Source organism: Rutidosis leptorrhynchoides, chromosome 1 (genome assembly GCF_046630445.1).
Source record: "Rutidosis leptorrhynchoides isolate AG116_Rl617_1_P2 chromosome 1, CSIRO_AGI_Rlap_v1, whole genome shotgun sequence".
NCBI lineage: Eukaryota > Viridiplantae > Streptophyta > Magnoliopsida > Asterales > Asteraceae > Rutidosis > Rutidosis leptorrhynchoides.
In genome coordinates this window covers 372,712,579-372,725,776 of record NC_092333.1, presented here as the reverse complement: position 1 = coordinate 372,725,776, position 13,198 = coordinate 372,712,579, and positions in this window count along the sequence as shown.

Here is a 13,198-nt window from a genome sequence, read left to right as displayed (position 1 = left end):
TTTCTAAGTAATGCAGCGGAAGTCTAACACAGCAAGTCTGTAACAGCAAGTCTATACACCGAGACTAGAATAGCAAGGCTAACAGCGGAAGCAACATCGTCTAAGCACCTGAGAATTACATGCTTAAAAAGTCAACACGAATGTTGGTGAGCTATAGTTTGTTTGTATCAGTAATGTAACGTAGGCCACGAGATTTCAGTGCTGCAAACAGCGTATCAAAACAGTATGTTCAAATCAGTATGAATAAGTATATGTATAACCGTGGGCACCCGGTAACTAGACTTAACGTTTATAACTCCCTGAAAGTGCACTTGGCAAGTGCGTATGACTTACGAAGTATTAAACACCCGTTAAATGCTAGCGCGACTAGCCCGAGTGGGGATGTCAAACCCTATGGATCCATATCTAAGATTCGCGTTCACCGGTTCAAAAACCAATGACTAAACGTTACCGTGCTAAAGGGAATGTTTATGCCGTTGTATAACCCACACACATATAAAGTTTAAGTACTCGTGCCTAGTATGTAAAACGTAAAAAGCGCATGTATTCTCAGTCCCAAAATAATTAAAGTAAAAAGGGATGCTATAACTCACAGTGATAAAAGCGGTAAAGTCGGTAATGAAAGTACGCAAGTAGTAAGTCGGTCCGAAAGGTCGTCAACCTAAATCAAAGGTTACTAGGTCAGTAGGTTGTCTTAATAAGTTCTAATAGTGCATAAAATAAGTTTAAGTGTCATCATCATCATCATTCATCATCATAAAAGCTAAGTGAGTTTGACAAGAATAGAGATCGAAACAATAGGCTGATTTCGGTCAGCTGCTACGACCACTACGTAAATCAAAAAGATGCATGGTCAGTGGCTATGGCTCCGTATATGAGTCCCCTAACAGCTGACCAATTTTCAGGACCTAACTCATCTTCGTTTGACCGTGGTGACGGTTTAAGTGCGAGTAGGTCAGAAATTTCAGCACAACGTTAATAGGGTGTAGTGACTCTCGGAGGGCCATAAATCATAAACCGTAACTCGGATTAAGACGAGGCCTAAACAGAAAATCATCTACTCGAACCGAACTAACTGAAAATCAACTTTCCAGTAGCCCAGGTGGTCTGATTAGATACGAAAATCAGTGGACATGTGCTCCAGTGGGGTTCTTGGTGCTCGATGCTCATCACGGTTCTCATCCTTGATGCTTGTAGCTTCAAGTGTACAACTCGTTGATGGTTTAGCATCACTTTTGACCATGATTCACCATCAATACACAATATGTTAAGACCAAGTAAGAATACAACTCATTCATGACTCTTAGATGGATGATGAACCAAGGTTACATCATATCCTTAGTCTTAACACTAATACAAGTCACAATAACAACTAAAGTTACAAACTTTACATCAATTTAACAAGTATGAACACAATCTAAGTCAAAAGAGGTGATGGAACCCTAAGCTAGAGAGCTTGGATCCATTTCACACAAGTTACAAGGTTACAAAGCTAGAAAGCTTGAACCTTTAAGTGTTCTTGAAGATCTTGAAGCATAAAGCTTGGATCTTTAAGATATATGAAGATAACAAACACAAGTTTGAATCTTTTTCACAAAACAACATGATCAAAGCAAAAAGAACTTAGATCTAACAAAAAGATATGAAGATTCAAGCTAGAAAGCTTGCATCTTGATTGTTCTTGAAGATCTTGAAGCATAAAGCTTGGATCTTGAAGATGCATGAAGATTACAAACAAAAGTTTGAATCTTTATCATAAAATAGAAAGATTAAAGTATAAAAGAAGTAGATCTACAAAAGTTATGAAGATTCAAGCTAAAAGCTTGAATCTTCCATGTTCTTGAAAGATTCATGCTTGAATCAACAAGATATAAGTAAGATCAAAGCTAAAAGGAACTTTGATCTCCATAAAATGATGATGATGATGATCATGAATTTGAAAAGGAAAAGAAGAAGGAAAAGAAGACTTACAAGTAATACTAGAAAGGAAAGAAAGAGAGAAAGAACAAGTGTGTGAAAAACCAAAATGATCAAGTGTGGAAATGAGAGGCTAAAGGCTAGTATTTATAAGCAAAGAGTGATCACATGGATTGATGACATGGCAAGATCTAGGGTGGTGGTGGTGGACGATTTATGGAGGGGGAGGGGAAGGACAAAAAGTTTACTTTTTGGCTAATGGTGTCTAAAGTGTGTCCTTTAGCTAGAATCTTATGTAACAAAGTTAATTATCCTTATCCATAATGCTAGCATGACTCACTAATTATTTATTTATTTATTTATTTATTATTATGGGCCACTAGTAAATATATTTGGGCTAATTAATTGGGTCACTAGCTAGAGTAGGGTGGGCTTGAGCCCAACAAGGTAAAAAGTCCAAAAAGGCTAACTATTGGGCTTTAGCAATTAAATAAATAAAATTAAGCATCCAAAGGCCCAAGTAATTATTATTATAAAATAATAATTAATATTTCGCTGTCCAAAAGTTCCGGTTCCGACAAAAGTCAAACGTACGCGCAGTTCGCGTTTTAATCGTAACGGCAAGTAACGCTAACGGTTATAAAGCATCCAATGGACAATTTAAGCATTCTAATCATACCAAGGCACGTTTTAAAGTATATATGAATATAAAACACGTGTGCCAAGGTTCCATAGTAATAAAGTAACGCAGTACGCACAAATACGCAGTTTCGCAAAAATACAAGGCACAAAAGCAAGTCGAAAAAGCCGGGTCGTTACATTAGAGATTACATAATCGCCATGTTGAACGAAGATAAATGATGTAGAATGATTCGCATATTGATGATTATGCTCGAGGTACATAATGAGATGTTGAGGTGTGTGATGTTGAACTTGGGTTGTTGGTGTAGATACCCGTCCTAATCAATCCGGACAAAGTCCATATCATATGAAATTAAGTTTAAATTTGATCGGAAATTTCCGGGTCGTCACAGTTGGTGGTACTGGTATTGATGTTGGTGCTGGTGATGTTGCTGAAGCTGGTAAATTTTGCATCATATTCTCCAAAGTCACTACTCGAGCGCGAAATTCGTTGACTTCTTCTATTATTCTGGGATGATTGTCGGTTGGAACGAGCGGATGAATAAGGATTATAATTTTAGATAGAATATAATCGTGGCGAGATATTCGGGAAATGAGAGTGAAAATGGTGTTTCGGATTGGTTCACTGGTGAATGCTTCAGGTTCTTCGCCCAAAGGACAATATGGTTGATGAAAGGGATCGCTTCTTCTTGTCTCCAATGATTAAGTAGACTACGAACCCATCCCCAATTCATCCAGAATTGAAGATGACTAGTTGGTTGATCCATTTCGTTTACACTGCTTTCGGAGCTTAGGTGAATATCCATGTCGGAATAGCTGTCGGAATAACTATCGGAATAGATATCGGAATCTGAGGGATTCGAACTAGTTGAGGGATTCATCTCGTACGATCAGATAAAGGATTTTCGATAAGAAATAGATTATAGGATGTATATTAGTACCCTGCAATACATAATTTATATATGCATATATAATACTAAAATCTCATAAGTTACGGAGGAATCTACGGAAGCTGTCAGGCAAAGGTAACAATAACAGATACGCTAAGATATGAATTTATCTATACACTGTTTATGCAATAGAGGCAGTAAGACGTGTCTAGACTAAGAATGATAAGCAAGAAATTTTTCGACACGAAGAGATAAGCAAAACTTTTGACATGCAGACACGGTCGAAGTCCAGACTCATTAATGCATCCTAACAACTACTAGTTAGACACACTAATGCAAAACCTGATTCGCTAAGACCACCGCTCTGATACCACCTGTTGTGACCCGTCCAAATCCATCTGGACGAATACATTACATTTGGTTATATCGCGAGGTACTTGACCTCTATATGATACATTTTTACAAACACTGCATTCGTTTTTAAAAGACAAACTTTCATTACATTGAAAGTTGACGGTATGCATACCATTTCATAATATATCTAACGATAATTGACTTAGTAATAATCTTGATGAACTCAACGACTCGAATGCAACGTCTTTTGAAATATGTCATGAATGACTCCAAGTAATATCTCTAAAATGAGCAAATGCACAGCGGAAGATTTCTTTAATACCTGAGAATAAACATGCTTTCAAGTGTCAACCAAAAGGTTGGTGAGTTCATAGGTTTATCATAAACAATAAAATTCATCATTTTAATAGACCACAAGATTTAATATTCTCATTTCCCATAACCATTATGCATAAAATTCATTCATATGGATTGAACACCTGGTAATCGACCTTAACAAATTGCATATAGAATATCCTCATCATTCCGGGACAACTTCGGACATGATAAATTCGCCATCATTCCGGGAAAACTTCGGACATGATAAATGTGACAACCCAGAAATTTCCAACCAAATTTAAACTTTAATCTTTATATGTTTCCGACACGATAAGCAATATTTGTTAAGTTAAATTTCAAGAATTTTAAACTATGTTCATACATTCATTCAACCTCGACCAAGTTCCAACGATTCACGAACCATTAAACGAATATGATTATATATGTATATGTGTGTATATATTATAACTTGAAACGTAAACAAAATATTAGATTAAATACTTTATATGATTGTATCTGTTTCAAAATGTTTATCAATGGAATTAGAAGATAAGATCAAATGATTGAATTATCAGATATATTGAATTATGATTACAAGTCTCTGTTGAAAGGCCCACGTTGATTTGAGAAATCTTTCTATTTTAACAATATTCGGAAAATGGTAAAGTGATTTATAAATAAGAACAAATTTTTAATCATTGAGAACTAGACAAAGGATAGTGGAAGATTGAATCTCATAAAGACTCGATTGATCTATTTAGTTTCAAGCGTACAAAAACGTTTTCAGTTTAAAAAGAACTTTATTATTAAAACGTATATAACTTTTATAAATATCTAGAACCACTTTTGACAACTCAATACTTAACTAGTATGATAAAGATAACGATATTTATATTTTATTTTATTAAATATATATAATGATTTAAATTAATATTATATATATTTATACGCGTATTATACGTATTATGTAGTTTTATACTTTTACTATACTTAAACTTTACCTTTACTTTATTTTTACTTTACTTTAACTTTAATAATTCACTTTACTTTACTTTAACTTTAATAATTCACTTAATAATTCATACTTTAATAATTCACTTTAATAATTCATACTTTAATAATTCAAAAATCTATTATAAATAGAATTCAATAGGTTTCATTATTTCATAGAAACTTGAAAATATTTTTCTCTAAACTCTCTCAATCGATTTACATATATATATATATTTACTCCGTATTATTTCAAGATATTATTAGTATACATAAAATATTACGACGGAGTGCTGTCCGAGTGATTTCAAAATTGTTTTTCGAGTGGGATGGGATTAAGGAAATTATGGGTTATAGCTATGGAGGTGATTGAGTATGGTTCATGGATATGCTCGTGAGGTCAATATAGTGTTTATCATTTTCGTTGCGTCTACGTACCTTTCCTGCAATATTGAATCTCAATATTGATACGTGAGTACTCATAATTTAACTTTTACATACTAATAGTGTATCCCTGACTAGTGCTCGAGTATTTAGGATTATGCATGCTTGTACTTTTGATATTGCCCTTAGACAGGTTAGGTTGAATCTTGAATTAGTTACACTTGCGGTTGAGATAAGGTATAAGATATGCATGTCCTTAGAAAGCTAGCGAAAAATTAAGAACTTTCCTTTAGATATCGAATGGTTTCGATGAACGGATTAGAAGTTATAATCAATTGAATTTTCGATATTTTTATTAAAAATGATTATTATTATCGTCGTTTTTATCGTCGTTCTAGTTTTATCTTATTATTATCATTATTATTATCTTTATCAATAAAAGAGATTTATCATTAAAAAATGTTATTTTTTTATTACTATCGTTATTATCGTTAAAGTTATAATTAGTATTATTATTATTATTATTATTATTATTATCCAATTATTATTATTATTATTATTATTATTATTGGTATTATTATTATTATTATCATTATTAATATATATATCATTATTTAAAAATAGTTATTGTTATTGTTATTATTATTATTACTATATTATCATTAAGATAATTATTAGTATTATCGTTAATAATGTTATAGTAACTATCATTATTAATATTAGTGTAATTAAAACAAATATTTGTAACACCTAATTATTTTGATTACTATTATTATCATTATTATGAACACGATATAAAAGATGATTAAAAGCTATTAAATGAAACGATTAGGAAATAATGGGTAAGAGTTTCATGATGAAATTAAAATATTATAAGATATTGATTTAGATAAAATTATCGTTCTTATTATTTTTATCATTACTATTATTATTAAAAGTATCGTTAGTATTAAAACTATCATTTTAACAAAAATTATCATTTTAATAGAAATGTCATTGTTACTATAAAATATCATTATTATTATTATTTTAAATAGAATTATTATTTTAAAGATAATATTAAAAATTATCGTAAATATTAAAGTTATCATAATTAGAATTATCGTTTTATCATAATATCATCTTAGTAATTATAAATATTGATATTTTTATAATAATAATTATTATTACAAAATAATACAACTTTTACTTACTATCATTATAGATATTATTTTATCAAATAAATATGTGATACAAACATATTTTACTACGTGTAATAACTTATTTTAATAATACCTATCATATTATCTTTATGATATTAAATGAACCCTATAAATTTTATTACTTAAATATATATATAAAAGTATATTTTATTATATAAATTTAATATAAAATTTTATTTATTAATAAATAAATTATATTATTTACTCTAATAAATCTTTTAAAAATATTTAAAATATAAAACGACGATATTTAAACTATATATTAATCATGTATAGATTTTTGGAAATTATTTTGAGTCAAATTTACTTTTGTTGACTTTTGCATATTAGTCTCGAGCATTAGGATTGTGGTACACTATGACTTGACCTAATTTGTTAGATAAATATTGACCAACACATAAATATATATAATTAATTTAGGTTCGTGAATCCGAGGCCAACCTTGCACTTGTTCAATGACGTTATATGTATTTTTACTACGAAATACAGTATGGTGAGTTTCATTTGCCTTTTTACCCTTTATATTTTTGGGACTGAGAATACATGCTTTTTTATAAATGTTTGACGAAATAGACACAAGTAATTGAAACTACATTCTATGGTTGAATTATCGAAATCGAATATGCCCCTTTTTATTAAAGTCTGGTAATCTAAGAATTAGGGAACAGACACCCTAATTGACGCGAATCCTAAAGATAGATCTATTGGGCCTAACAAACCCCATCCAAAGTACCGGATGCTTTAGTACTTCGAAATTTATATCATGTCCGAAGGAGGATCCCGGAATGATAGGGGATATTCTTATATGTATCTAGTTAATGTCGGTTACCAGGTGTTCACCATATGAATGATTATTTTTGTCTCTATGTATGGGACGTATATTTATGAGAATTGGAAATGAAATTCTTGTGGTCTATTAAAATGATGGAAATAAATGATTATGATAAACTAATGAACTCACCAACCTTTTGGTTGACACTTTAAAGCATGTTTATTCTCAGGTGTTAAAGAAATCTTCCGCTGTGCATTTGCTCATTTTAAAGATATTACTTGGAGTCTTTCATAGCATATTTCGAAGAACGTTGCATTCGAGTCATTGAGTTCATCAAAGATTATTATTAAATCAATTTATAGTTGGATAGTGGATATTATGAAATGGTATGCATGCCTGTCAATTTTCGATGTAAAGAAAGATTGTCTTTTAAAAACGAATGCAATGTTTGTAAAATGTATCATATAGAGGTCAAATACCTCGCAATGTAATCAACTATTGTGAATCGTTTATAATGCATATGAACGGGTTCTTTCAGTTGGTATCAGAGCGGTGGTCTTAGCGAACCAGGTCTGCATTAGTGTGTCTAACTGATAAGTCGATAGGATGCATTAGTGAGTCTGGACTTCGACCGTGTCTGCATGTCAAATGTTTTGCTTATCATTTTGTGTCTAAAATTAACTACTTATCATCCTCAGGAAATTACCTGCTTATCATTTTTAGTCTAAGACACGTCTTGCTGCATTGATTGCATGAATAGTGTATAGACAAAAATTCATATCTTAGCATATCTTCTAAATCATATCTTATCGTATCTGTTACTTTAAACTTTGCCTGACATATCCCGCAAAGTCCTCTGTAATCTACGAAATCTTTTGATCTATATATATATATATATATATATATATATATATATATATATATATATATATATATATATATATATATATATATATATATATATATATATATATATATATATATATATATATTCTATGTAATTAGAATACGATTCGATAGCCGGAAAATCATTTCATATCGAAAAACCCTTTATTCAATCGTACGAAATGGAATTCGTCATTAGTTTAAGTTCCTCAGATTATGAAATGGAATCCCACTCAAGCTCCGAAAGCAGTGTGACCGGAATGGATCAACCAATTAGCCATCATCTATTCTGGATGAATTGGGGATGGGTTCGTAGCCTCCTCAATCATTGGAGACAAGAAGAAGGTGATCCCTTCCATCCACCACATTGTCCTCTTGACGAAGAACCTGAAGCACTTACCGGCGAACCTGTCCGAAACACTATTTTCTCTCTCATTTCCAGAGTATCTCGTCACGATTATATACTACATCAAATTCTAGATTTTATTTATCCGCTTGTCTGAACCGACAATCATCCCGGTGTAATAGAAGAAGTCAACGAGCTTCGCGCTCGGGTAGTGGCTTTGGAGAATATGGTGCAAAGGTTACAAACACCAGCAGCAGCACCAGCAGCATAATCAGTACCACCAACATCAACGTCAACAGTACCATTACCACCCCCAACCACAACTGCGTCGTAAACCTCAACTCCACAATCTGTCCCACGAGTATCAAGGTCATACGTCCTATAAATAACATGGAAGACCAACAACAACAAACGATGAAGTATTAATTCATGACTTCATCGGAGAAATATTTTACGGTGATTATGTAATCTCTAAAATTTTAGAGATTACTTATTCTAGATCTAACCATAAATCAGATGAGTGGACCGAAATGATAAAAGAAATCCTGACCAGAATGGTGCACGATTTACAAACTAGACTTGTTTTACCAATAGCATCAACAGTACCGCCAGCATCACCAGCATCGTCAGTGTTGTCAGCATCAGCATTAGCAGCACCTATAACCTCACAAGCTCCGTCAGTTCAAAAATCACCGCGGACATCATTATGAATCAACAACGAGTATATTGTATCAACGAGTTATGAAGAATTAACTCATTTCCACTGAAGGATTTATATGTATATCTTATATATAAATCTTTAAACCATAATAAATCTTTCCGTACTAAGCCATTATGTGTGAATCTTAACTACTCGGTTAATTCATATTACTAATATGCAATAATGCACGTCCTTCGTCCGCAACTTAACTATCGTTAACTACAACCTCTGTCTCAATTCAATAAATTCCAATTCATAATAAATCAAGTGTATTATTCAAATATATGTTGATTTTACACTTTCGTCATCAATGTACTCGAAACTTTTCAGATAACATCATTCGTACTTTGCGAAGTTCACAAGAATTTAATGAAAACCAACATCATGTCCCAACAAATAACGAAGTATTGATTCATAATTTCAATATTATTGAAGTAATACTTATGTAATCTCTAAAGCCTTTAAGGGATTATTCAATTCTAGTTTCAACCGTAAATTAAATGAGTTTAATTTAATATTAACTCATTAAATCGATATTACATCTGAAGAAAATATATATATATATATATATTTTTTCAAAAAGACTGTAATAAAAATTCTTTTGTACAAAATATTAATTGTGAAATATTTTTTTAACGGGTAGGTAATACCCGAGAGATATATAAATTCACAATTAATATGTTACATTCTTTGAATCTGATTCAACAATCATCAACTATACTCACTATTTTCTCAAATAATATATATTCTTTTATAGAAATCAAAACAACCATACTCATTCAAAATTTAATTGCATATTCTGATTTTGAAATCTCATAATTCAACTCGAGATATGACCGAAATCATCACTCTTAGATCCTTACATCTTTCACAAGCCATACTTTGACTTCAAAACTGTGTTAGAACATCATATGTATATTAATGATTACAATCTGTGTTCAAAACCCTTCAAAATTCCTGAAGACACTTCAAATAATAAACAATCGAGATGATGATCCAACCACATATTAACCACAGTCTTGCATCTGAAAAGCTCTCGAAACCAGAGTCATAATTTAACACGTATCTGTGTCAGACCCTTTGGCATTTATTAGCAAAAATAACTTTGCGATTCCTTTTCAAATTAGTCAGTTTTGTCACAGCTTTAGCAAGTCAACTTCGACTTTTTAGTTGAAACAGTCTTATTATAACCTTGATATAGACGTTGCCCTTTCGTCATCGTTACCGGAGAACCTTTTATGTCTCACCACATTAAAAATAAACTTACCAACAACTTCACTGATCTTTGACTTTCCGAAAAGTCATTATATTTATCGAAACCCCATCATTTACTCATCCGCATCTTGTAACAAGAATTGTCATGCCAATTACTGGGAATCAGCAATTAGTATTTTGAAATCTTGCAGCATGTCTCTGCCAACAGTTATAGGTGTATATATAACGTCTATCTCCTAGACTTATATACTTTGAATGTGAAGTTTCTGAAAAACACCCTAAACTGCGAACTAGTTCTCCGAAGTTTGGAAAATGCTGATGAAGCAGCAAAAACTGTAAACGACCTTAACAGTCAAAAGTTTGATAATAAAGGATAGTGTGTTGGAAAAGCTTAGAAAAAGAGAAGGTTTGAAACTGGAAAACGGATTAAGCAAACCATGAAGGAGGCTATGGACAAATCACAAAGACTAAACCTGCCTTCAAAGAATCCAAATGATTCAGTGTCTGCTGAAATTATTATCAAATACATATCTCCTGACTCTAAACCCTTGTGAATAATATTCTTCATCATCCTCTGATCTTAGATATTCTAAAATATCATCATATCTTTCATTATAAATATCCTCCATATTTCTGAAGATATTTTCTTAATTTTTCTTATTTGAAATCATTTACCTCTTCGCGCTATCTGTATTACATCATAAAAGAAACTATTTTAGTTTCTAAATTCTGAAACATTCAAGTTTAAAATAGAAATATTTTGAAGTAGTGTTGGGAACTGAAGCATGAATTAGTATAATATAATGACACTTGATCAACGTGATTATATTACAGTAAGTCATGCTGAGTTTCTAAATGGAACGTGATGATTCACAGATCATAACATCATCATGTGCCATGTTATACGACTCTTGTATTCTATTTAACCTCTAAAATATCAAGAAAATATTTCTTGATGATTCGGCCTTTTCCAAGGTATTCTAGTAATTTGACAAGTCAAGATCGTGCCATCACAATTTCCTTCCTAGAACATTAACAATGTTCATTTCGAAATTCATATCTGTGAATTCTGGACCATTACAAGCGGTGCTTAATCGCAAGAAGAAGAAACGAAAGGACAAAACTCCGAAATAGAAATTGGGGTATAAATTGCAGCAAATAAAAGAGAGCATTAATTGTGAATGATAATGATTATAGAAGACAGAAGCAGAGACTTTGAAATATAAGGGAACATATAAAGCCCAACGATAAACCATAAATTATAAACCATATATATCGATGCATATAGCAATATAAAGACACGGGAGAACTAGAAACACTATAAACCCAAGAGTATAGTAGAAGTAAATAGATTCTTCCGGCGGTAGATGAAAAAGAAGAATGACCGATATGAAAGTTAGAAGTATATCGAGAATCAGAACTGGATGGAGCATATTGATGAATACTTTAAAATATGAGTTGAGGGGGAAAGAATAGAAGGTGATGAAACATGACTAGGAACTTAGAAATCAACAGATTTAACTCACACAATGGCGAAATAAGTGAATCAAATCCTCTAGTGAATAGGTTAAGTTTTTTTTGATTAATTTAGTCAAATCACAGCTAAATCAAGTGTGATTAGATCAACACCTAGAGCTATTATTCACCACCTGGGTGATTTGGACTGAGAGAGAATCGGAGGAGCTCACTAGATCTGAGTGTGTGTAACAAATGAGAGGCTTAACCTAAAATAAAGAACATAAGACTTTATATACCCCTGCTGTTGACTCACCCATACGATTCATTCATCACACGTACGAGTTGGCTTCATCAGCCGTACGGGTGATCACTCACTCGTGTCTTCTTATTTAGGTCGTAATTGTGACTTAGCTCAGCATCAACCATGCGTATGAGCCTGTCAGCTGTACTAGTGAGGCTTCACTCGTATGTCTGATTAAGTCTAACATAGTCAAACATCTAAATCTCGTTCCTGTAGTTCCTGTAACCACATACAAACACGGATAGTATAATAACGAACAATCATGGTGGCCTGTAAACTGTTGTACCTGCAATGGACGTGGGTAGATGTCTAGGGACTTGCATAAAATGCATCAACAGAAGGTGTGAGTTGTAAGAAAATGAAGGAGGTGAATTTATAAGAAAATCTCCGACAGAACAATTAAAATGGACGATCGCATTTAAAGCGGATCCTAATTCCCTTTATTACCGGAGAGTCAAATCTTATTAAGAAGATTTTCTTCAAATCCCTTGAAATCTGGGAATCAATCATATATACGTCAAATGATAAGATGAATCTACACTTACTCATTTCACTCTTCTATGTTAGCTTCATTCGTACTCTTCATATAAATGGATTGTTTATCCAAATTATTCACTGATGATAAAACTCTAATTTTCAGCCCGTATGCATCATGAAAACATACTTATTATCATTCACGACCTTTCCACTCAAATTTCGGGACGAAATTTCTTTAACGGGTAGGTACTGTGACAACCCAGAAATTTCCAACCAAATTTAAAATTTAATCTTTATATGTTTCCGACACGATAAGCAATATTTGTTAAGTTAAATTTCAAGAATTT